The sequence below is a fragment of the Neoarius graeffei genome, chromosome 2, assembly GCF_027579695.1.
Source record: "Neoarius graeffei isolate fNeoGra1 chromosome 2, fNeoGra1.pri, whole genome shotgun sequence".
NCBI lineage: Eukaryota > Metazoa > Chordata > Actinopteri > Siluriformes > Ariidae > Neoarius > Neoarius graeffei.
The window spans coordinates 84,731,587-84,757,787 of NC_083570.1; the positions used below are offsets into that span (position 1 = coordinate 84,731,587).

A 26,201-nucleotide genomic window follows, 5' to 3' on the forward strand; every position below is an offset into this window, starting at 1 on the left:
AATATAGTAAAACGGTCATACGACAATTCCTGAGGTTTTTATACGTATCAAAATATTCTGATTTGCTAAGGTTGAAATTTTAACACAAGCAAAACAGCAGTACCACAATATGATCAAAACTATGATAACATAAACAAACAAGATTATGCAAGACAGAGCGACAGCGGTGGGTGATAATGAGGGAACAAAACCTGACAGGGCATGTTGTTATGAAAAAAAATTATTAAATGACAGGATGGTGTGAAATAGTAACAGGTTGTTAACATGGTTTTAGTCCATGGTGCCATAAAAGTCTGCCATAATGCATTAACAAGCACATTAAACATATAAACTTGAAATCTGATTTACAGCCAGAGATGCCGTTATTGGAATTTAGTTAGAATCAACAATTCAACAGCACTGTGGTACAAGACAAAAATACGATACTGCAATAATTAAAAACACTTTGAATCCTGAGTGGTGCAATAGGAAAACTTTCGCCCAACTGTCTGAAGATCGCAAGGTCAAGTCTCGACAATACCACAGTTATCTGTGGCTGGGAGCCAAGAGAGCATAACTAGCTGTGCTTTCTCAGGGGGATGGATGATATATTCTGTCTCCCCTGTCAATCAGAGCAACAATCGCAGGCATCTATGAGCACATGTATGCAGAAGAGGGCAGACAGCACTTTCTTCAGTTTTAAAAGGTGCTGTAGCTGGCTTCATGTCTCTTTTTCATGTCGTTTTCTTGACAATATACATTCCAAAATGTAAACCTGCTAACTGCAGTTAATCATACAGAGAATCTATTTTACAATTATTCCACGAAATTGAGTCATATATGAGCTGATAGCCAGTGAGGTGCATAGTTGGCTACAAGCCATGTATGACCAGATTGAGTGGAATAACTGTTTTATTCTATCCATATTCAATGGATTTTGAGAAACAGTATTTTTATTTTTTGCAAATTTGATAAAAACGTGGGACAAAAACATTTCCGCTTACAATGTAAACAAACTGGCAAAATGACATTAGTAATTTGTTAAAAACAAAACAAAACAAAAAAGCTAGAATAATAATTCTTGGGAAATGTATTTAAAAAAAAAGTTCTTACCATCAAATACATTCATTCCATATTGTGCTGATTATTTATTTATTTTGTGTGTGTGTGTGTGTGTGGGGGGGGGGGGGGGGGAGTTGTTTTCAAGTAGAGTTTTTATTTCATCCTCGACTGGCTCAGCAACACGCTCCACCATTTTCTTCTTTACGGTTTTTTGGTGGTTGGCAAACCAACTTAAAGGTGCATTACTGCCACTGACTGAGCTGGAGTGTGGAGCAGGAGATATATTATATATCACACACACACACACGTGCATCTCAAAAAATTAGAATACCATGAAAAATTTCCTTTTTTTCATAATTTAATTCAAAAAGGTAAACTTTAATATATTCTATATTCATTACATGTAAAGTGAAATATTTAAAGCCTTTTTTTGTTTTAATTTGGATGATTATGGCTTATAGCTCATGAAAATCAGAAATGCAGTATCTCAAATTATTAGAATATTCCCCAAGATCAATCAAAAAAAGGATTTACAGTACAGAAATGTCCAACTTCTGAAAACTATATTCATTTATACACTCAATACTTGGTTGGGGCTCCTTTACCATGAATTACTGTATCAATGCGGTGTGGCATGGAGGTGATCAGTCTGTGGCACTGCTGAGGTGTTATTGAAGCCCAGGTTGCTTTGATAGTGGCCTTCAGCATATCTGTATTTTTGGGTCGGGTGTTTCTCGTCTTCCTCTTGACAATACCCCATAGATTCTCTATGGGGTTCAGGTCAGGCAAGTTGGCTGTAATATCACAGTAATATCATGGTCAGCAAACCAGTTGGTAGTAATTTTGGCACTGTGGGTAGATGCTAAATCCTGCTGGAAAAGGAAATCAGCATCTCCAAAAAGCTCGTCAGCAGATGGAAGCATGAAGTGCTCTAAAATCTCCTGGTAGATGGCTGTGTTGACTTTGGACTTGATAAAATACAGTGGACCAACACCAGCAGATGACATGGCACCCCAAATCATCACAGACTGTGGAAATTTCACACTGGGCTTCAAACACCTTGGATTCTGTGCCTCTCCACTCTTCCTCCAGACTCTAGAACCGTGATTTCCAAATTAAATGCAAAATGTACTTTCATCTGAAAAGAGGACTTTGGACCACTGAGCAACAGTCCATTTCTTTCTCTCCTTAACCCAGATAAGACACTTCTGACATTGTCTCTGGCTCAGGAGTAGCTTGATATTAGGAACGCGAAAGTTGTATCCCCTTTCTTGAAGATGTCTGTTCGTGATGGGTCTTGATACACTGACACCAGCTTCAGTCCACTCCTTGTGAAGCTCTCCCAAGTTCTTGAATCAACTTTTCTTGACAATCCTCTCAAGACTGCGGCCATCCCTGTTGCTTGTGCACCTTTTCCAGCCACCCTTTTCAGCAATGACCTTTTGTGGCTTACCCTCCTTGTGGAGGGTATCAGTGATCATCTTCTGGACAACAGTCAAGTCAGCAGTCTTCCCCATGATTGTGGTTGTGTGTACTGAACTAGACCGAGAGATACACTGTGTTCATACTGTTTTACTCAAACTTGAAATGAAATATTCTAATATTTTGAGATGGTTTTTTTTTAATGTTTTTGTACTGTATGGCATACTGATTAAAATTAAAATAGAAAAATGCTTGAAACATTTTAGTTTGTGTAATGAGTCTATAAGATTTTCACTTTATTCTAATTTTTTGAGATGCACTAGTGTGTGTGTGTATATTTTATATATATATATATATATATATATATATATATATATATATATATATATATATATATATATATCCCTGTGATGACCTGGCGACTTGTCCAGGGTGTACCCCGCCTTTCGCCCGTAGTCAGCTGGGATAGGCTCCAGCTTGCCTGCGACCCTGTAGAAGGATAAAGCGGCTAGATATATATATATATATATATATATATATATATATATATATATATATAAAAAAAAACTTTATCAGATATATCACTTTATCAAGTATTTAAAAGAAACAGAAATGGGTGTTTTATATATATACAGTTGAAACCGTATATTTACATACACTTTAGGAAAAGACACAATCTTTTTTTTTCTCATAGTCAGACATGAAATCAGACATTCACTTTAACTTTTTCATGTCTGTCTGAATATTTAAAATTATTTCAATGTACTTAATGCCAAATTGATCAGAGAAGGAGTTTTTTATTCAATATTTTAATTGCTTTTATCAAATCAGAAGTTTACATACACTGCAGTTTGTGTGCCTTTAAACAATGTAGGAACGCCCAGACAATGATGTCATGTCTTTGGAAGCTTCTGATAGGTTAATTGGCAACATTTGAATTAATTGGAGACACACCTGAGACACACACCTGTGATTGTATTTTAAGGAACACCTCAAACACAGTGCTTCCTTGTACACAACATGGGTAAATCTAAAGAAATTGATCAAGATCTCAGACTAAGAATGGTTAACTTGCACAAGTCTGGCTCATCTTTGGGGGAAATTTCAAGAAGCCTGAAGGTGCCACGGTCTTCAGTTCAAACCATTATACGAAAGTATAAACAATGTGGGAATGTCGAGCCATCATACCGCACAGGAAGGAGACGGATTCTGAGTCCCAGAGATGAGCGGGTTCTGGTCAGTGCTGTGCGTAAGAACCCAAGAATGAATGCAAAGGACCTCATGAAGATGATGGCTGAAGCTGGTAAGAGTGTGTCACTGTCCACGGTGAAACGAGTTCTGCACCAACATGGGCTGAAAGGCCACTCTGCCAGGAGAAAGCCATTACTCCAACACAAACATAAACAGGCCAGATTACAGTTTGCAAATGAACACAGGGGAAAGGATCTCAATTTTTGGAGACATGTCTTGTGGTCGGATGAAACTAAAATTGAGCTGTTTGGCCATAATCAACAACGATATGTTTGGAGAAAAAAAGGAGACGCTTACAATCCTAACAACACCATACCAACAGTGAAACATGGCGGAGGCAGCATCATGTTGTGGGGTTGTTTTGCTGCAGGAGGTACTGGTGCACTTCACAAAATCAATGGAGTAATGAAGAAGGAACAGTATGTGGAGATACTGAACCAACACCTGAAAGCATCTGCCAGGAAGTTACAGTAAAGCTTGGCTGCAAATGGGTCTTCCAAATGGACAATGACCCGAAGCACACCGCCAAACTGGTCAAAAAATGGCTTGACAACAAAGTCAATGTTTTGGAGTGGCCATCACAAAGCCCCGACCTCAACCCTATTGAGCATTTGTGGGCAGAGCTGAAACGACATGTGCATGCAAAGCAGCCAAAAAATATGGCCCAGTTATACCAGTTCTGTCAAGAGGAATGGGCCAAAATTCCTGTCAAGTATTGTGCAAAGCTTGTTGAAGGTTATCCAAAATGTTTGACTCAAGTCAGACAGTTTAAGGGCAATTGTACCAAGTACTGATAAAGTGTATGTAAACTTCTGATTTGATAAAAGCAATTAAAATATTGAATAAAAAACTCCTTCTCTGATTAATTTGGCATTAAGTACATTGAAATAATTTTAAATATTCAGACAGACATGAAAAAGTTAAAGTGAATGTCTGATTTCATGTCTGACTATGAGAAAAAAAAAAAAGATTGTGTCTTTTCTTAAAGTGTATGTAAATATATGGTTTCCACTGTATATATATATATATATATATATATATATATATATATATATATATATATATATATATATATATAAAAACACACCCATTTCTGTTTCTTTTAAATACTTGATAAAGTGATATAACTGGCTTGATGTGCTCCACTATTTTTTTTTCTGCTCACGGTATATGAGCTGATATCCTAGCAGTAGAGTAGCCAATCAGAGCGCGCGATTGCTCATATTCAGTGAATGTGAATATAATAAAGCCGATTACATTACAACAATTTTCCAAGACCTTTGATTTATGCACAACCTAGAGCCAGAAAGGCAGGGTGATGGAAAATAAAACGTGAAATCTTCAGAGTCCAACTGAAAACCATGTGTAATTAGCTGTGCTGGCAGAATCAAAGCCACTCACGATCACAGCTGATGAGCTAGCTGTAGCACTAACATGTCGGCCTGTACATAACCTCAGCCTACTAAACAAGGTACAGCTGGGCTTCACTAAACTTGATCCTCTAGAACAGATCTATAAAAGACCTGCCAGCAGCTGGCAGAGATACCCAACGCTGTGTGAGAAAAGAACTGATGACACACCCTGTGGATTTGTTCATAGCTTGTATGGAGTATGATTTTAGGTTTGGATTTTGTTTCAACAAACGTCCTTCTGTCTCTCTCACTCTCTTCATCCAGGTCTATGCCATTCCTCTCATCAGGTTTCAATGAGTAATACTGACAGTGAAAAAGATGAACTAAGCACACATCCTGGACAGGTGATGTATTTTACAGGAACAAGGAAGAACCTATCCAATAGATTAGAGAGCATATAACAGATACATGGCATCTGAAAAACATCTGAAATCCCCCAGTGTTCCATGTAATGGCCTTTCCTTTAAAAATAACTGCACTTCCTCATTGGGTCAGTTTCACTATCCATTATTTGCCATCAGTTAATAAAGAAAAATACCAAGAATTAAGATATTGCAAAACAAAAAAAATCAAGCAGCAATATAACCCCTAAATATAGTCAGCCTGAGATTAGGACAAAAAACATTAAAATAGATGATTAAGCCCATTTCTAAATATTTTACAAAATTTCAAGTTTAAAATCGAATTGTTCTGTGGACAGATACAATGTTCTTTTCAGAGATAAAAAGAAATTAAAAAGTCAAACAAGGTCACTGAAGATTGAAATAAAAAAAAAAACAGAAATGGGCTCAAAGATATGTTTTTGCATAATTTCATAATCAGAACAATGACAAATTCATCAGCCTGCGTATATTCAAGGATATTTCCTCTTATTTTTATGCTACATATTTTCAAATTATTTACCTTCAAATAGACTCTCATAAGACACAAACAACATCTTTCCCCATGTTCAAAGATGCTCAAAGTGGTAATTAATACTTATATTAATACTTTCAATCCTGTAGTCGATTTTCACCTACAGACTAAATCTATAACCAAATCTTTCTCTCAAGAGTCAACAGAGAACTGCTACCTTTCAGTTTGTTCCTGATTTGAATGTTGCTGCGGGCAGGCAACTATAAAACAAAGCACCCGAATACGCCATGCCTATCAAGTGAAGTAGGTCACAGAGCATGCAGTGTGGATTAATAATAAAAGGCAACAGATGGAAGTGAATTTGTTGAACTCAATCACCAGCACTACAGTTTGTTGGGGTGTTCTGTCTGTTGATAACGGTGCTAAATGAGGACAAGAGAGCCACACGGATACTCCCTAGTGTTTGTCTCTCTCGCTTATAATTAGTTACTGAAGACGGTATGCCTTCAAAAAGATAATGAGCCCTCAAAGCGCCTCGGATCTCAGCCTGGGATTGGTTGCTTTGTACTCTGGTAATCACAACACAGAATATTCAACTGAAATCCAGACTTTTTTTTTTCTAGTGCTTAAGGTTCTCCAAGCCAGTGACCCCAAAAAGTGTAAAATAATCCACTGATGTCTTGAGTACAAATGTATTTATAGTGGATGATAATGTTTTGTCTGGATATTTACATTTTGTTTGGATTCACAGACTTTTTAATCAAGTTCATTTGTATAGCGCTTTTAACAACAGATTGTCGCAAAGCAGCTTTACAGAAAATTAAAAGACTTTATACATGAGCTGATTTTATCCCTAATTTATCCCCATACTCTTCAGGTGACATTGGACATACCCAACAACCTGTGTCTCCATCTCCCCACCGGTCTCTTCCCTCTGTCGAGTTACACGTCGATCCCGAGACACCAGTAGTGCTGACTTCTTCTCCTCCTTTCCAGACCTGCCTGATCCATCCTGATGCCCTACTTCTGGCTGGAGTCTCATCACATCGTTCCTGTGCAGGACGGCCCCATATGGACAGTCGAAATCCGCACTTGGAAGACGCTCTGGACACTTACAGTGTCCTCAGCCATCTCTGGCTGAGGACTACAGTTGACTTGCTAACTTTAGGACTGCAGTTGGTTGTCATGAACGGTTTTGCATTCAAGTTTCCATCAATGAACAGTTTATAACTTCAACAAAACAGACCTCATGTTAAAACTATAATGAATTTCCTGGTTACACAGTTGTACTTTGTGACTATATAGGACACAGTTATAGAAGCAAATTATTTATTAAAAAAAAAAAAATCACCCATTTTAGTTCCTGAACTTTCCACAGACAGAACGCATTCGGTTCAAGCTTGCGTTATTTATAGTCCGACTTGTTGAGCTCGAGATTAAGCCCGATCATTTCAATGGAACAGTCAAACAAACAAATGAAAAGTTGTGCAGAGTACGATACTTGCAAAAAGCACAAAGAAACGGAAGTTATGGCCGATTAGGTGTTTTTACAAGATTTAACCTTGGTGGCCTTGACCCACCAAAAACTAACGAGGTCTTTGTGTGATCCTAGTGACTTGTCCTGTGCATTTTGGCGAAGATTGGTCGAGAAATGACGACACTAGAGCACCAACAGACAAACGGACAGATCGGCATACTTAAGTAATAACTAAGAACTCTATAACAAATATAATAACTTTAATTAAAGTAAGTTATGATTCACATCACTGTAACTAAGCAGTGAGAAGAAGAAAAAAAAAACATACACACTAGTCAATCAACTATTGTACTTCACGGACTCCACTGCAATGGATAACAGATTTGACACAAAATGTGTTCACTTGAACTCCTATGGTACTATATCTGGAAGTGTGATAGAAACTCGGAAAATATTTCTATGCAAATATATTGGGACCGCACCTTGTTTCATAACAGATCTAATGACAGCAAGTGCTCAAGCTACTGCCATTTTTGTGTTTTGAGTTTGAGAGCTTCAGCAAATAATATAAAATGATTCCCCCTTCGAAAGCTAAAAGGACTACTGGAAAATAAATGACTATAACAACAACAACCTAACAATTAGCTCATCCTCTAGCTCTGCTACAACACTGTACTGTAGCCAGGGGTTGCATATAGCCTGGTGTAGTGATCTGGGTAGTTGAGCAGCTCATTCTGAAACTCTATAACCCCCCCGGGGACCCTGAGGGTAATCTTACATGACAGTACAACTGGACTGTAAAAAGGAAAAACACACATACTGTATAAACACAAGAGCTGCACTTTACAAACGTGTGTGTGTGTGTGTGTGTGTGTGTGTGTGTGTGTGTGTGTGTGTGTGTGTGTGTGTGTGTGTGAGAGAGAGAGACACAAGAGGTAGAATGTCTATAACCATGGCTGGGCAAGTAACAATATGTAGGTATTAGTTTCATATTTCTATATGAAAATATGACAAGACGATCTCAGTTACTCGACTTGTGATCCAACTTGCATTAGCGATCAATACTGATCGATCTGTTTAGCACTAACAAATGAAAAACAGTGAACTTTTTTGTGATTAGTCAAATTTTCTTTCCTTTTCTGAAATTACATTATAAAAATTGGAATGGGTTAATAGAGCCATTGCTAGCCTCCTTCAGTGCTAATTGATTTTCATTTCAGAGAAGATGACAAGGAATCACTCGAGGGAAAAGGCTGGACGCATCAGAGAGGCAGGGTTGGGCTTCTGTTTCCTCAAAATAACACTGAAGTGCATTACTGTCAGATGCTGTCTTACACCGCACTAGGCCACTTGACAGGGAATTAGTCGGATCATTAGAATGCACTATAGAGAAAGACTAATTAATAATGCAGTAAGGAATCTAACCCATATAAATCTCTTGTATAAAAACAGCCATTGATGTGATACCGGCTGTGTAAATGCCTAGTTATGAGATGCTATTCAGCATCAGCAGACATGCTCCGAGTTAGTTATCCATCTCTTAGAGCTACCCAATATGATATAAAAACATTGCAATGCACTTTGCTTAGTATTGCGAGTATCCTCAGGCGTCAATGCTTTTTATAATTGTAATATTATTCACTGTAGCTGATTACTATCTGGGCCTTTTGTTTTACACAAATTGTTTCACTGTCCCTCCTTTTCCTCATTACATACAAAAAATATAATTTTTTCAATAATTTTGCTGCACCATCCTTAAAATTTAGCAAAATGAAATGCAGAGATGCATATACTGTACATATTGTGTGTGTGTCATATGTTTTGCCGTATCCTCTCTTTTTTCTTTTCAAGCCAGAATGTTAAGATGTTCAGAACGTTCAAAATTGCTACAATCACACGTCCCTTTTGCAAAAGCGTGTTTAACGGTTTCACTTTCATAACCTGCTTTCATTTTCATGAGCTCCATGTGCTGTCTACTTGATCTTGAAATGAAAAGCGCATTATGAATATTGATCTTCTGAAATGGACATACCATATTTTATAACATGTCAGGAGACTATTTTATTTCGGTCTCCAGTCATTGAATTGTTCATTCGAATAAATACAGATGTTTCAGGAAAAATGTTATTTTTATTCATTCCTTTACATATACTATATGTAATACACATAGGAAAGAAATTGATCTCAGCTACACATTTAGTATTATAGGGAGAGAAAAAAAAAAATTATATTTCCTTGAAAATGTTACCTTAGGTATCGATTTTCAAAATGAATCCATAACAAAATATCATCATTTCCATGATGTCATCACACATTACACATATGGTCTGATTATCACACACATCAGTTCTACATCTGATCCTTACCAATGAGGACAATTGTACAGAACCTTCTCCTAGACTTTCCTGAAACTGCATATTCACTATTGTATTATATAGTGTGCTATTTTGGGGTTTTGACATCTTGGACAATGTCCAGAAGTATACTGGAGAATATTTAGTGAGATTAATGTATTGCAGTAGAAGCTTTGGGCAATGCTAAATTCCCATAATGGACTTTTTGCCATTTGTAGGGTCAGTACGGGACAATTTCAGATGACTTCTCTTTATGCAATTCCATCCATCCATCCATCATCTCCACCACTTATCTATTGTTGGTTATGAATGAGTTGGAGCCAATCCCAGCTGACAACAGGCGAAAGGTGGGGTACACCCTGCACAAGTTGCCAGTCTATCACATCACTTAGATGAACAACCATTCACACATACACATATGGGCAGTTTAGAGTAGCTAGTTCACTTAATCTGTACATCTTTGGACTGTGGAAGGAAACCCATGAAGGAACAAAGACCACATGCAAACTCCACAAGGAAAGACCCCACTCAACTAGCAGGTTCAAACCCAGAACCTCCTTGCTGTGACGCAACAGTGCTAACCACTGCACCACCCCTTTACAAAATTATAGTTGAAAATATTATAGTACATTATATTACAAGCATTTAGCAGAAGCTCTTATCCAGAGCGACATACAACACATCCAGAGCAGCCTGGGGAGCAGTTGGGGCCTTGTTAGGTGCCTTGCTCAAGGGCACTTACACCATTCCTGCTGGTCTAGGGAATCAAACCTGCAACCTTTTGATCCTAAAGCTGTTTCTCTAACCATTAGGTCATGGCTTCCCCAAAATATGAACTATAAAAATAAAAAATACTTTTTTTTAAAAAGTGTACGTTTTTCATCTGCAGTTTTTGTGTGACAATGAATGCAAAATGCAACGTGGGTTAGTTACAACTCTCCTCAGTGGTCATGAAAAGCAATGAACAGCTAATTTAAAAAAAAAAAAAATGGTTGTCCTGATGTGCACATGATAACCTCCAACCGACACTACACTGTCAGAAACAGGAGTACAGTAGGAGTCCATTTCTGTCCCCAAAGGTACAGTCTACACTAATGTACCCCCTAGGGATCATTATTGGACTTCAAGGTAACCATGTGTACCTTTTTAGGGCCAAAAAGGTACATATAAATGTTCCTAAGGGTACAAATAAGTACCTTAGAGGACTACTGCCCCAGTGACAAGCCATTGCACCTTTAAAGGTCATAGGCAAAGGTTTTAAATTTATGCACATTTGAAACTTTACATGTTAAAAAGCCCTCTGTAATTTTCTTCTGGTTCCAAGAAGTATTGTTAATAAGTAATAATTAAAATAAGTTAGAATAAGTTAACGTGGATCGTGGCGAATTTCTGCTCGGCGATTTTCGTGACCACTCGGCGTGTGACATCACTCAAGACAAACAAATCACTTGAGTTGAGTCCACTTCCGTTTATTTGCATTGCCGTTCGGCTTGAGTGCAGACGTGCGTTCAGTAATTTCCAAAAAAAAAACCATGCCTTATTGTTGTGCAGTGAACTGTAAGAACGGGACCAGTTCAGGAAGAAGTTTTTTACCTTTTTCCGAGAGAGGAGAAGGGGCGGACAGAGTGGATTGTGCGCGTGAAGCAAGAGGGTTGGCAGCCGGGTAAATACGCCGCTCTGTGCTCCAATCACTTTTTGAAGAATCCCCATCTGTTGGAGAGTTTAGGTGTCTGTGTCGGACAGAAAAGGCTCAAACCTGACGCTGTTCCAACAAAATTCGAACACAAAATCAAGCAGCCAAAGAGGAAACGGACCAGCAACGCTCAAGCAAAAAGGAAAAGATTAGAGGTAAACATATTTACCTTTGCTTGCAATTGACAAGTCAAGAATCCTGAGGGATCCTGTACAATCATTGTGGAAATGAGACAAAGGGATATTTCCTCGCTTAGAGTCGGCTATAAATAGTATAATGCCGCGGATGGCAGGCTAATGTGGCCTACCGGCGCACTGTCAAGTAATCGTTCCCTATATCCACTAGGGAGGGCGGTTTAATTATTCTTCAAAAGGACTCTTATTTAGTATTACGATGAAAGTAGGAATTTATCATAACTACCAGAATAAATTGTTTGGGCGCGAGTCTTGTTGAGGCCCGGAGTCACCGCGATCAGAGTCAGCCGAGTCACTGTCCGATTCCAAGGCCGCACGCTCAAACCAGTGAGCCACGTTCTTCTGCTCCTCGGACCTGCCTGATCCATCCTGGTGCCCTGTGTCTGGTTGGAGTCTCATCGCATTGCTCCTGTAGAGGACGGCCCCATATGGGCAGTTGAAAGTCACACTTGGAGGACGCTCTGGACACTTACAGTCATGCTTTTATGGCTGAGGACTACAGTTGACTTGCTAACTTTAGGACTGCAGTTGTCATGAACAGTTTTGCACTCAAGTTTCCATCAATGAAGAGAGTTTATAACGTCAACGAAACTGACTTCATGTTAAAACTGTTAATATTATAGTCAGGCTGTCTGTTGTTGCCCATATGAGGATGGGTTCCCTTTAGAGTCTGGTTCCTCTCGAGGTTTCTTCCTCATGTCGTCTGAGGGAGTTTTTCCTTGCCACCATTGCTGCAGGCTTGCTCATTGGGGATAGATTAGGGATAAAATTAGCTCATGTTTTAAGTCGTTCAAATTCTGTAAAGCTGCTTTGCGATAATGTTTATTATTAAAAGCGCTATACAAATAAACTTGACGTTCACCGATTGCTTCGCAACAGCCCTAGGTTCATACATATATGGTTTCACCTCTCGATATTCAATTTGGAGAGTTCCTATTTCAAAATCGCTATCGCTTTCAGACATTTTACACAACCTCTCATGACCAAAGCCCGTACACATGTGCTCGGTTCGCAAGTAAACACAGAACTGCTCCCAGCCTGTTTGGCTTGAATGACGTCACAACGACTGTCCCCTGGGTGCATAAGTGAGATGGAAACAAACCTTCAGAACTTGCACAAACCAGTATATTTTCATCTCATCTCATTATCTCTAGCCGCTTTATCCTGTCCTACAGGGTCACAGGCAAGCTGGAGCCTATCCCAGCTGACTACGGGCGAAAGGCGGGGTACACCCTGGACAAGTCGCCAAGTCATCACAGGGCTGACACATAGACACAGACAACCATTCACACTCACATTCACACCTACGGTCAATTTAGAGTCACCAGTTAACCTAACCTGCATGTCTTTGGACTGTGGGGGAAACCGGAGCACCCGGAGGAAACCCACGCGGACACGGGGAGAACATGCAAACTCCACACAGAAAGGCCCTCGCCGGCCACGGGGCTCGAACCCGGACCTTCTTGCTGTGAGGTGACAGCGCTAACCACTACACCACCGTGCTGCCCCAGTATATTTTAACTGGTTTATTCAATGTCTCATCTCATCTCATTATCTCTAGCCACTTTATCCTGTTCTACAGGGTCGCAGGCAAGCTGGAGCCTATCCCAGCTGACTACGGGCGAAAGGCGGGGTACACCCTGGACAAGTCACCAGGTCATCACAGGGCTGACACATAGACACAGACAACCATTCACACTCACATTCACACCTATGCTCAATTTAGAGTCACCAGTTAACCTTGCCGGCCATGGGGCTCGAACCCGGACCTCCTTGCTGTGAGGCGACAGCGCTAACCATGACACCCCCAGTATATTTTAACTGTTCAATGTTTAGGGTGCAAATTAGACACCAGGAAGATTGAATTTGCTTTTTGGGTCATTCTTCTAGACAATAAAGTTGATATTCTATGTTCCACCTCCAATCCTTGCATAAAGGTAGAGTAATGTAGGTTATTTTCTGAGTGTACACTAGAGGAGCCTATACTAGGCAACAGAAGAAGGAAACTGGTAACAGTAGTATCAGTAGTGTAGCCCTTGCTAGGCGACTTCCGCACTGCACTCATGGGCTGTGTCCCAAACACCACGTCACTACCATACCGAATAACCTGCAAACACAGCCGACTGCCTCAGCTACTGCACTACTTCTAGAGATGTTGTAATCGATTTGGGACGCACCCAGTGTGTTTTTTTTTTTTTGTCGGTGTTGGGGCGTCACCCTGAACCCTGCCGACTCAACACTGTCACATGGACAACAAACTTCATTTCAACCTGCTTTTGTGTTAGTCACTAATTGCTAGTCTGTGAGTGGAACCGTTTAAATGAAAGTCGAAACATTGTTGCTTTCATGGAGAGTGAGAACCGCGGGGGCATTGAACATATACACATACACACGGAGTCGGAAGTTGTCGAGAACAGAGTGGGATTTCAAAACAAATCAGTCAAAAAATACTGCACACTCGCACCGTGAGCTGTAGTAGTGACGTAATAGTAGTAGTAGTGAATAGCGCGCTCGTGTGTATATAATAGTGTTCTGTATATATATATATATATATATATATATATATATATATATATATATGTATGTATGTATGTATAGTGCCTGTTGCTTTAATTAAACAAGTGGCACACACAGTAAAACAATTAACGCTCTATAAATGACAGAAATTCCCTCTACGCTCTTCTGAGCGGATCATGAGCAGGGTCGAGTCCCCCATTAGATCATCCACATGAACACAGTGTGCACTTCACTAACAGAGTGATACAAGTGTGCAAATTGTGCTTGGAAATGAATTTGTCTGTCCTACTCACACGACAAGCAGGGCTCGGATCCTGGACAGCAGATTCAGCCTGATGGGTTTGGAAGGGATGATGATGAAGAAGAAGAAGAAGGCAAACCTGCTGCTCTGCTCCAGTGTAGTGGAGCTTCAAACGCGGCTCAGCAACAGATCAGAGCCACTCCGTTACTCGAAAATGCTGCCACGGGGAGTGTGTGTGAGCATTGAACACAATGCGCTCCGCCCGAATAGAGAGAGAGAGAGAGAGGCGCAGGAGCCCACGCCCAGCACCCTGACACACACCACTGGGGCCAAAGTCTGCGCCTGTGCGCTGCTGATGCTTCATATAACCACCACTGGCTTCATCATCACAACTATTCAGTTTAGTTTCATTAACATTTGTGACTGTTATCTGAGGATTACTTATTTTCGGCATCTTTGCTTATATTTTTCTCGAGTTGCAGCTAATCTTATGTCTTGAGTCTAATTTGAGACAGTACAAAAGTATAAGCCTGGGGCTTCTTTTTGAAGACTGTCTCACCATTAGAGATGCATTGCATTTGAATTACATTTTATTTTAATTAAAATTACCGATTCATTGATTAATATTAGAAATTATAGATATATGTAAAAAAAAAATTCAATATTTGTTTCCTAAAAGAACATGTATTTTATGTATGTGTAAAAAAAAATATATATATGGGCAGTACAGTGGTGTAGTGGTTAGCGCTGTCGCCTCACAGCAAGAAGGTCCTGGGTTCGAGCCCCGGGGCCGGTGAGGGCCTTTCTGTGTGGAGTTTGCATGTTCTCCCCGTGTCCGCGTGGGTTTCCTCCAGGTGCTCCGGTTTCCCCCACAGTCCAAAGACATGCAGATTAGGTTAACTGGTGACTCTAAATTGACCGTAGGTGTGAATGTGAGTGTGAATGGTTGTCTGTGTCTATGTGTCAGCCCTGTGATGACCTGGCGACTTGTCCAGGGTGTACCCCACCTTTCGCCCGTAGTCAGCTGAGATAGGCTCTAGCTTGCCTGCGACCCTGTAGAACAGGATAAAGCGGCTAGAGATGATGAGATGAGATATATGTATGTATGTATGTGTGTGTGTATGCATGTGTGTGTATATATATATATATATATATATATATTTATTTATTTATTTATAAAACGTGTGTGTGTGTGTAAATATAGTTTTTTACACACACACTAGATAGATAGATAGATAGATAGATAGATAGATAGATAGATAGATAGATAGATAGATAGATGTGTGTATGTTATATTTGCATTATCATTTATACATAATGAACTTAAATTCTATTTTTTTATTGTTGTAAATTTTGTTAATTACACCTTAGATATCATGGTAATGTGTAAATAATGTAATGTATCTACACTGCAAAAAGAGGAAAATGGGGGTTGTGGAATTTACAAAAATGAAATTAATATACGTGATATGATTTCTTTATGTTACCTCTCTGAATATATATAAATCATGTAGAACTGATTGATTTTTGAGGAATGTCAAATCTATGAATTTCAGTCATGTTGGGAGAAAATAAAGTTATGTTTTGCTTAGTAACTCCGCCCATTTTGAAGACGTCAGCAGCGGATGCAGGTGCACGAGCTAGGCAAGGCCAGACATTTTCAAGTTCAGGCCACCATAGAGTATTAACTTTAATCCAGCAGGGAAGATATACAAAACCAAGAAAAAAAAACATTTGGCTTCAACAAGTTAGTTATAAATGCTGAGCATGCAAATCAGTCACGTTAATTTAACATAGGATAATTAAATACAGCTAGCATAAAAAATATCCTCCATGTTAGCAAATAAAACATGTTTGATTGACAAAAAAAATCTTTGTGTTAACATGAATAAATCATGTTTGTTAAACATGACAAAAGTTGGTACATTGAACATGACTAAATTTGGTCAAGTTGAACATGATTTTAATGTGTGCAACCGATGTACATGATTTTTTCATTTTAAATCCACAGCCTATTTTTTTCAGTGTATATTGGTTGTAAATTTAATTAAATTCATTCAATCAGTGGATATACTGGGACTGTGTATGGTTTTTAAATTGTTCCTTATTGCTTTTGTGCCCATGATAAAACTCATATCCCAACACATGACACATTTATAAAATCCTCAAAGTGTTTACGGTTTAGGCTCCACATGAAGGAAATATATTTACATCACATTCTGAAGGAGTATAGCTTACACTTATGTCAAGACTGAGACTGAAAGCCATGTTTAATGACGTTGGGTCATTCTGGGACACATGTATGCCTATTCACTGGTTTACGACTTTATTTTCATCCACAATTACAGGTGCCGTGGGCAGCACGGTGGTGTAGTGGTTAGCACAGTCGCCTCACAGCAAGAAGGTTCTGGGTTCGAGCCCAGCGGCCAGTGGGGGCCTCCACAAACTGTGTGGAGTTTGCATGTTCTCCCCGTGTCTGCGTGGGTTTTCTCCGGGTGCTCTGGTTTCCCCCACATTTCCAAGACATGCGGTTAGGTTAATATGGGACGGCCTTGGGCTGAAGTGTCCTTGAGTGAGGCACCAAACTCCCAACTGCTCCCCGGGCGCTGTTAGCATGGCTGCCCACTGCTCTGGGTATGTGTGTGTGTGTTCACTGCTTCAAATGGGTTAAATGCAGAGAGGAATTTCACAAGCATGTGATGAATAAAGTTCTTCTTAAAACATTTTTATTTTTATCATACTTATTCATACTTATTCAATCATAAAAACAGCAACAACAGGATCTTAAAATAATCCTATACGAATTTATTATCATCAGTATTTCCCAAAATTGTATAAACGCAGCAGAGCAAATAAACTGACTACATATTAAGATATTGGCTTAACTAACATTCATAGAATTAATTTCTTCATGAAATAACAATATCATGCCTTAGAAGATTTTCAATTGTTTCCAAATTCATAACTGATCATTTCGAAAACTGGAATTAATTGATAATGACAGTAGAAAAACGCTATTTAAAGCTATCCATCCATTATCTGTAGCCGCTTATCCTGTTCTACAGGGTTGCAGGCACCCAGCTGACTATGGGCGAGAGGCGGGGTACACCCTGGACAAGTCGCCAGGTTATCGCAAGGCTGACACAGAGACAAACAACCATTCACACTCACGGTCAATTTAGAGTCACCAGTTAGCCTAACCTGCATGTCTTTGGACTGTGGGGGAAACCGGAGCACCCGGAGGAAACCCACGTGGACACGGGGAGAACATGCAAACTCCGCACAGAAAGGCCCTCACCGGCCACGGGGCTCGAACCCGGACCTTCTTGCTGTGAGGTGACAGCGCTAACCACGACACCACCGTGCCGCCCCAGCATAACACATGATTAAAAAAAAAAAATCAACATCAATCTCAACATTGATCTCTAAAATATATGAACACAGTCCACGCTATAAGTAAAAAGGTCTGCATACTCAGTAGGCCCAAGTAATGTTCTACATCTCCCGGTCGAGTATTCCCCTGCTTATCAATATTTTTAATGAAAACACAATTTAATGCCCATAAAATCCATCAATGCACCATTAACCGTTGTGTCCATTCATGCATCCATTATATATCCCTTCACTTTTCCTCTCTCCGCTAAGTGTATTTTATAATGTTCCAATCAGCCTGACCCATAAAAATGAACTTTTATTTTTTCTTTCAGATTTTGTGTGAGTAGTGTGTATTATACATATATGCATCATAAATATGTGGAATTAATGTGTTATATCTTTATGAAAAATACTAGCCAAAGCCTAAATCAATTTTCAGCTTCCTGTTTGATGCTAACCACAGTGCATATGATGTCACGTGAATTAAGTTATTTATTTTTGTTATGTTATAGGAATTCATCCTATGTAAGAAAAAGTTGCATTTGCAGAATGTCTTGTTACCGGGTGCAAAATAAATAGCTGCTTTGAAATGACATTACAGTATCTGCTGCATAGTTCCTATACTCCAGGCATTTTTGGTCAAAATTCCTGAAAACACCACAATAATTATTTAAATCAACACCATGAAGACATGATTTATTAAGTCTATATGAATCGTATAAGAGGAATAAAGCCCTCAGAGATCAAAGTAATGGTATGAACATTATCTTCTGACTCCTCATCCTCCTCCTTCTCCTCCTACTGCCACTACATGGTACATAATAATAATAATAATAATAATAATAATAATGGGCGGCACGGTGGTGTAGTGGTTAGCGCTGTCGCCTCACAGCAAGAAGGTCCTGGGTTCGAGTCCAGGGGCCGCCGAGGGCCTTTCTGTGTGGAGTTTGCATGTTCTCCCCGTGTCCGCGTGGGTTTCCTCCGGGTGCTCCGGTTTCCCCCACAGTCCAAAGACATGCAGGTTAGGTTAACTGGTGACTCTAAATTGAGCGTAGGTGTGAATGTGAGTGTGAATGGTTGTCTGTGTCTATGTGTCAGCCCTGTGATGACCTGGCGACTTGTCCAGGGTGTACCCCGCCTTTCGCCCGTAGTCAGCTGGGATAGGCTCCAGCTTGCCTGCGACCCTGTAGAACAGGATAAAGCGGCTACAGATAATGAGATGAGATAATAATAATAATAATCTAAGACACAGTATTCATGAAAAGCACCTAAATAATAAGAAATCATGAATAATTATGCAAACTCACCGGCCACTTTATTAGGAACACCCATCCACCTGCTGTTTTATGCACTTCTCTAACCAGTTCTCTTGACGGCAGCACAATGCATAAAATCATGCAGATACAAATCAAGAGCTTCAGTTAATGTTCACTTCAAACATCAGAACGGGAAAAATTGTGATCTCAAAGTGTGACTTTCACTGTGGTATGGGTGTTGGTTTGAGCCAGATGGGCTGGTTTGAGTATTTCAGAAACTGCTGATGTCCTGGGGTTTTCACACACAACAGTCTCTAGAGTTTATACAGAATGGTGTGAAAACAAAACACACTGAGTGAGCGACAGTTCTGTGGGTGGAAACGTCTTGTTGATAAGAGAGGTCAGAGGAAAACGGTCAGATTGGTTCGAGCTGCCAGGAAGGATATCACTTCATAGCAACTCTTCACAACCGTGGTGAGCAGAAAAGCATCTCAGCATGCAACAGCAGAAGATCACGTGGGTTCCACTCCTGCAGCCAAGAACAGGAATCTTAGAATCAAGAACAAGTTCCTATTAAGTGAGTGTATATTAATAAAGAGAAGTATATGCTATTCTACACTATATGACCAAAATTTGTGAACACCTGATCATCACTGTCAGGGTTTCCACTAGATTTTGGAGTGTGGCTGTGGGGATTTGTGATCATTCAGCAACAAGAGCATTAGTGAGATCAGATATTGATATTAGATGAGGAGGCCTGGGGTATATTTGGAGTTCCAGTTCATCCCAAATATGTTCAGTGTGGTTGAGGTCAGGGATCTGTGCAGGACACTTGAGTTCTTCCACTCTGAACTTGGCAAACCATGTCTTCATGGAGCTCACTTTGTGCACAGGGACATGGTCATGCTGGAAGGGGTTTGGGCTTCTGAGTTCCAGTGAAGGGAATTTGTAATCCTACATTATGCAAAGCCATTCTAGACAAGCCTCTGCTTGCAACTTTGTGACAACACTGTGGGGAAGAGCCACATTATGAGTGTGATGGTCATGTGTTCACATACTTTAGGACATATTGTATATATATAAATATAAACAAAATAATCACAAATACACCAGGTTAAACAATTATGCTTTTAAGCTGGATATAGAGAGTCTATTCTCTAGAACACCTTAATAGAATTTATGGAACTTACAAAACATTATTGCACAATTCTGAAAGCCTGTTTTTCTGAAATATGCATAGACCTGTTCCTAAATATGGGTGGGTAATGTGACACAATTATTAGAGCATTAGCATGAAACCTGAAAGCATTTTGATGTTACACAAAATATTCTATAATATTTAGATTTGCAAACAGCCTAAACATATGAAACGTGAAAAATCCAGGGTTCAAGAATAATTATTTTTAGTATAAATATGCAGGCGATTATAGAAAATCGCGTGCGCTGATTGAAAGAAAAGAAAGAAAGAAAGAAAGAAAGAAAGAAAGAAAGAAAGAACAACTTTATTCATCACACACTTGTGAAATTTTCTCTCTGCATTTAACCCATCTGAAGCAGTGAACACACACATGCACACACACGTGAGCAATGAGCACACACACATACCCAGAGCAGTGGGCAGCCATGCTAACAGCGCCCGGGGAGCAGTTGGGAGTTAGGTGCCTCGCTCAAGGCCACCTCAGCCCAAGGCCGTCCCATATTAGCCTAACCGCATGAAACCCATGCAGACATGGGGAGATTTGGATTATTTCTTGATAATCACCTCGAGTGACTCGAAAAAATGGCTACCAATCGATCTGTCACTATAAATGAGGAAGAATTACAAATTATGAAAGGAAGTGCTTTTCCTAAAAGCACTAAAGATGCTATGAAGTTTGATCTAAAACTATTCATAGGTAAGGTGGAATTGTGATTTATTTTATCTATTTGAAAACAAAGTGTTTTATGTGACTCGGCATAGATAAGTGACAAGTCTGTGCACCGTTATTACATTTCCATGCTGCTTTTGAAGTTTGAAATATCTCATCTCATTATCATTATCTCTAGCCGCTTTATCCTGTTCTACAGGGTCGCAGGCAAGCTGGAGCCTATCCCAGCTGACTACGGGCGAAAGGCGGGGTACACCCTGGACAAGTCACCAGGTCATCACAGGGCTGACACATAGACACAGACAACCATTCACACTCACATTCACACCTACGCTCAATTTAGAGTCACCAGTTAACCTAACCTGCATGTCTTTGGACTGTGGGGGAAACCGGAGCACCCGGAGGAAACCCACGCGGACACGGGGAGAACATGCAAACTCCGCACAGAAAGGCCCTCGCCGGCCATGGGGCTCGAACCCGGACCTTCTTGCTGTGAGGCGACAGCACTAACCACTACACCACCGTGCCGCCCGTAATGATGTCTGTTCAGTTTTTTTTTTTAATATTTTTTTGGGGGGCTTTTTCACCTTTATTGGATAGGACAGTGTAGAGACAGGAAATGAGCGGGAGAGAGATGGGGAGGGATCGGGAAATGACCTCGGGTCGGAATCGAACCCAGGTCCCCGGGTTTATGGTATGGCGCCTTATCCACCTGAGCCACGACGCCCCATCTGTTCAGTTTTATAGAAGTAGGCTACTAACAATATCAAGAGTTTTGAGATACAATTTATCACAATATTGATATGATGTTGTCAAAATTTCAGGTATTCAATTTCATTAAAGCCTTTAGTTAAAAAAAGAAGAAATGAAAACATTTTAAAGTGCCATTCCACCATTGGATGTATTCTTTGGCATAAAATACAATATATTTTATGACAACATGACTAGACAGAGAAATCTTTTAGCTTCAAAATGATATATCAAACATAATTTTTTGACAACGACAAGTATATTAATTTTGCGACCAAAGTCACCTACCCTTTTAATTTCCGCGCGGTAGTGAAACGTGATGTCATCGGCAGGTTCCCCTTCTTGTGTACCACGTCACGTGTGACGTGGCACAGATTATCAGCAATGGCGGATAGAACGTGATTTCCACTTGTCGATTGCTGTGCCGATATTCACCATCGACCGTCTCCTTTGGGCATCACTTGCTATTTTCCTTCGCTTCTTTTCCGAAGCTGACAATCGCGTTCTATCCGCCATTGCTGATAATCTGTGCCACGTCACACATGACGTGGTACGCAAGAAGGGGAACCTGCCGATGACATCACGTTTCACTACCGCGCGGAAATTAAAAGGGTAGGTGACTTTGGTCGCAAAATTAATATACTTGTCGTTGTCAAAAAATTATGTTTGATATATCACTTTGAAGCTAAAAGATTTCTCTGTCTAGTCATGTTGTCATAAAATATATTGTATTTTATGCCAAAAAAATACATCCAATGGTGGAATGGCACTTTAAGACTGCAAATACAATAGACTACATTTCCCAGCAGCCCCAGTCCTCCGTCCCACTGTATCCAGGAAGAAATGTTCCCGTTGCCAAGCAAACCTTCTCCACTGGCTCTAGCAGCATTACCCAACTACATAGCTTGCAAACCAGTGGGGCAAGGATTAAAATGTTGGAGTAACAAATTTTAAATTTTCTGATGCTTGTAAGTTTTTTTTCCAAACCTATTTGAAAATGTGTCATGTAAAAAAAAACATTGTTTTTTTTTTAAAGTAGGTGGAGAGTTAAATTAAGGTAAGTGAGGTGGCTAACTAGCAATATTAAGCTAGTTACACATAATGTTATAACATTGTCATGAATGTATAATACACACTATGACAAATTAAGAATAAATTTAGTTTATTTTAATGGTTCAGGCTAATTGGAATGTTATAAAATACACTTATTGGAGAGAGGAAAAGTGAAGGGATATCATTGGCTACATGAATGAATTCAGGAAACACTCCATAACTATGGTTAATGATGCACTGATGGATTTTATGAGCATTAAATTGTATTTTCATTAAACAATCTTAATAAGCAGAGGAATACTCAACCAGAAAATATGCAGAGATTTTTACTGAGCGTACTGTGTTCATATCATTTTTAGAGATTGATGTTGATTTTTTAAAAAATCTTGTTTGAAGCTGCTTGTGTTAAGAAATAAATGTGTCGCACAAATCGACTGTACGTATACTAACCCCATTTCCAGAAAAGTTGGGCTATTTTCCAAAATGCAACAAAAATAAAAATCTGTGAGTTGTTAATTCACATGAACCTTTATTTAACTGACAAAAGTACAAAGAAAAAATTTTTCAAGAGTTTTACTGACCAACTTAATTGTGTTTTGTTAAAGGTCCCATGGCATGGTGGTTTGTTGATGCTTTAAACGGGCTCGTGGAGGTTTCCGAATGTTATATCTGCAGCCTTTCTCGAAATGAACCCTCGGCACGTAGATATAGCCTCCTGGGAGAAAGCCCCATTTCAGCGCTTTTCCCAGTGCGTCGTTTTGCTAATGAGAAGCAGGAGGCGGGGAAGGGTAGAGGGTGGGGGCGGGTCTTATCATTAATATTCATGACATGTAAACGTGTTACCTCTGATTGGCTAACAGCACTGTGATGCTACCTCCAGTGGGTCAGAACAAGCGGATGTGGGTGTCTTACTATGGCGAGAGAGAAGGAACAAACCGCGAAGGGAAAAATACCTCGCGCTGACATCATTAAGGTGCGACGTGAGGAAATAAAATAAATTCAACAAATGTTTGGGTTTTTACTGAACAAACAAACAAATAAAATGAACAAGTGACTTAAAAAAAAGAATGTGGGTGTCTTTGTAAAAACTGTTTTGATTGGCTATTATAACAGAGCATGCTGCATGCTTTTTGGTTTTGTAGCACAGAGTACCTGGCTAACTGCAGGAAGTGGTTAGCTGCACAGCTAATGTAGCCATTGCAAGGCTAACGTGGCACCGATTTTAAAACACGGCAAAACATAAGCTCATAAGTTACAGTCAATTTCCAGACTAAACTCAGTTTAACAGAGCATGCTGCATGCTCTTTAGTTTTGTAGCGCAGAGTACCTGGCTAACTGCAGGAAGCGGTTAGCTGCACAGCTAATGTAGCCATTGCAAGGCTAAGGCACCGATTTTAAAACACGGCAAAACGACTTAACAGTTATACACTTATTTGTTCGCTGTTTGTGGCTGATGCGGCAGGGATGCTTGGTATGGACCCAGGCTTCAGTGACAGTTGATGTGCAAAACCTGCCCTGTACTGTCCCAAGTTGTGGAAACATTCCTCAGGAAAATGCTTCCGACAAACATACACCGTCTTAGGTAGACTCGACGGCGTATTATTGGAGTAAATAAAATTAAGCCACTGCGTCTTCAGGGGCTCTCCCGTCGGCAGTAAAAACAGACTCCTTTCTGTGTTGTCACATCCATGTACAGCGCAACTTCCATGTTTTGTGGCAACTTTTGAGCTGGGCGGGCAATCCATACAGTGGGTGGGAATCCAGAGGGGGGGCGTGGGGATCATCTCCCTTGCTGACGTCGGCAAGGGAAGAGCTTCTCAACGCGCCGTTTTGACGCGCCATTCTCAAATGTTGGGCATAGTTTGGTTTACACATTATGAAATTTCTAGCCACTGGGGTGACTTAAGAAGTTCAGAGGAACTCATTTTAACGTTAAAAATCTCAGAAAGTGAAAATTTCATGCCATGGGACCTTTAATATAAACAAAGTTAGAATTTGATGCCTGGGACAGAGGCATTTTACCATTGTGTTACATCACCTTTTCTTCTAACAACAATTTTTAATCATGTGGGATCTGAGAAGATGAATTGTTGCAGTTTTGTGATTGAAATTTTTGTCCCTTCTTGCTTGATACAAGACTTCAGCTGCTCAACAGTCCATGGTCGCTGTTATCTGATTCTCCTCTTCATGGTGTGCCATACATTCTCAATAGGAGACAGATCTGGGCTGGCAGCAGGCCAGTCAAGTACATACACTCTGTGTCTACAAAACCACGCTGTTGTAGCCTGTTCAGAATGAGACCTGGCATTGTCCTGCCCAAATAAGCACAGACTTCTCAGGAAGAGACGTTGCCTTGATGAATATGTCTCTCTAAAATCTCAGTATATGCCCCAATATATCAGCGGTACCTTTGTACACATGTGACTCACCCATGCCATGGGCACTGATGCCCCCCATACCATCACAGTTGCTGGCTTTTGCACCTTTCTCTGACAACAAACTGGATGGTCGTGTTCAACTTTAGCACTAAGAACTCTAAGTCTGGTTTTCCTGAAAACAAGCTGAAATGTAGACTCATCTGACCACAGCACATGTTTCCACTGACTTCTGGTCCATCTGAGATGAGTTCAGGCCCAGAGAAATCGGTAGCATTTCTACATAGAATTGATGAATGACTTCCTCCTTGTGTAATACAGGTTCAGGTTGCATTTCTGAATGCAGCAACAGACTGTGTGACGTGAGAACAGTTTTCCGAAGTATTCCCGAGCCCATGTGGCTATATTTGTCACATTAGCATGATGGTTTCTCAGGCAGTGCCACCTGAGGGCTTGAAGGTCACACATGTTCAACAGTGGTTTCTGACCTTTCCCTTTACACACTGAGATGTCTCCGAATTCCCTGAATGTTCCTTTTCACAATATTATGTACTGTAATTTTGAAAGACCTAAAAAAAAATTTTTTGAAAGACCAAAAATCTTGTATTGAAAAATGTTCTTTTTGAATTGACTAACAATAATCTCATGAATTTTGGCACAAAATGGTGAGCAACAACCCATCCTTGCTTGCAAAGACTGAGCCTTTGGTGCTGCTCCTTTTATACCCAATCATGTTACCAATTAACCTGCTTATTGTAGAATCTTACAAAATGGTGTTACTTGAATACCCTCTAAACTTTTCAGTCTTATTTTGCCTCTGTCCCAACTTTTTTGAGAGTGTTGCAGGCATCAAATTCTAACTTCATTTCTATTTACAGAATTTAATTAAATTGGTCAGCAAAACTATTGAAAAGCTTTTCTTTGTATTTTTGTCAGTTAATTAAAGGTTCACATGAATTAACAAATCACAGATTTTTGTTTTTATTGCATTTTGGAAGATATCCCAACTTTTCTGGAAATGGGGTGGGTTAATATCATGGATACATTTTTCAGGCTGGGAAGAGAAG

At 39.9% G+C, this 26,201-nt stretch overlaps 1 protein-coding gene across 2 annotated transcripts in view; it reads right to left on the minus strand.

Annotated features, from left to right (window-relative positions):
* hrasa (HRas proto-oncogene, GTPase a) overlaps nt 1-14,720 on the minus strand; it is a 47,376-nt gene extending 32,656 nt beyond the window's left edge. Inside the window, exon 1 of one of the 2 annotated variants that reach the window (XR_009654090.1) lies at nt 14,510-14,720. The gene's annotated coding sequence lies outside the window, so the exon portion shown is untranslated. The remainder of the gene's footprint in view (nt 1-14,509) is intronic. The other variant, XM_060915094.1, reaches the window with a different exon arrangement.
* Nucleotides 14,721-26,201: the final 11,481 nt, after the last annotated feature.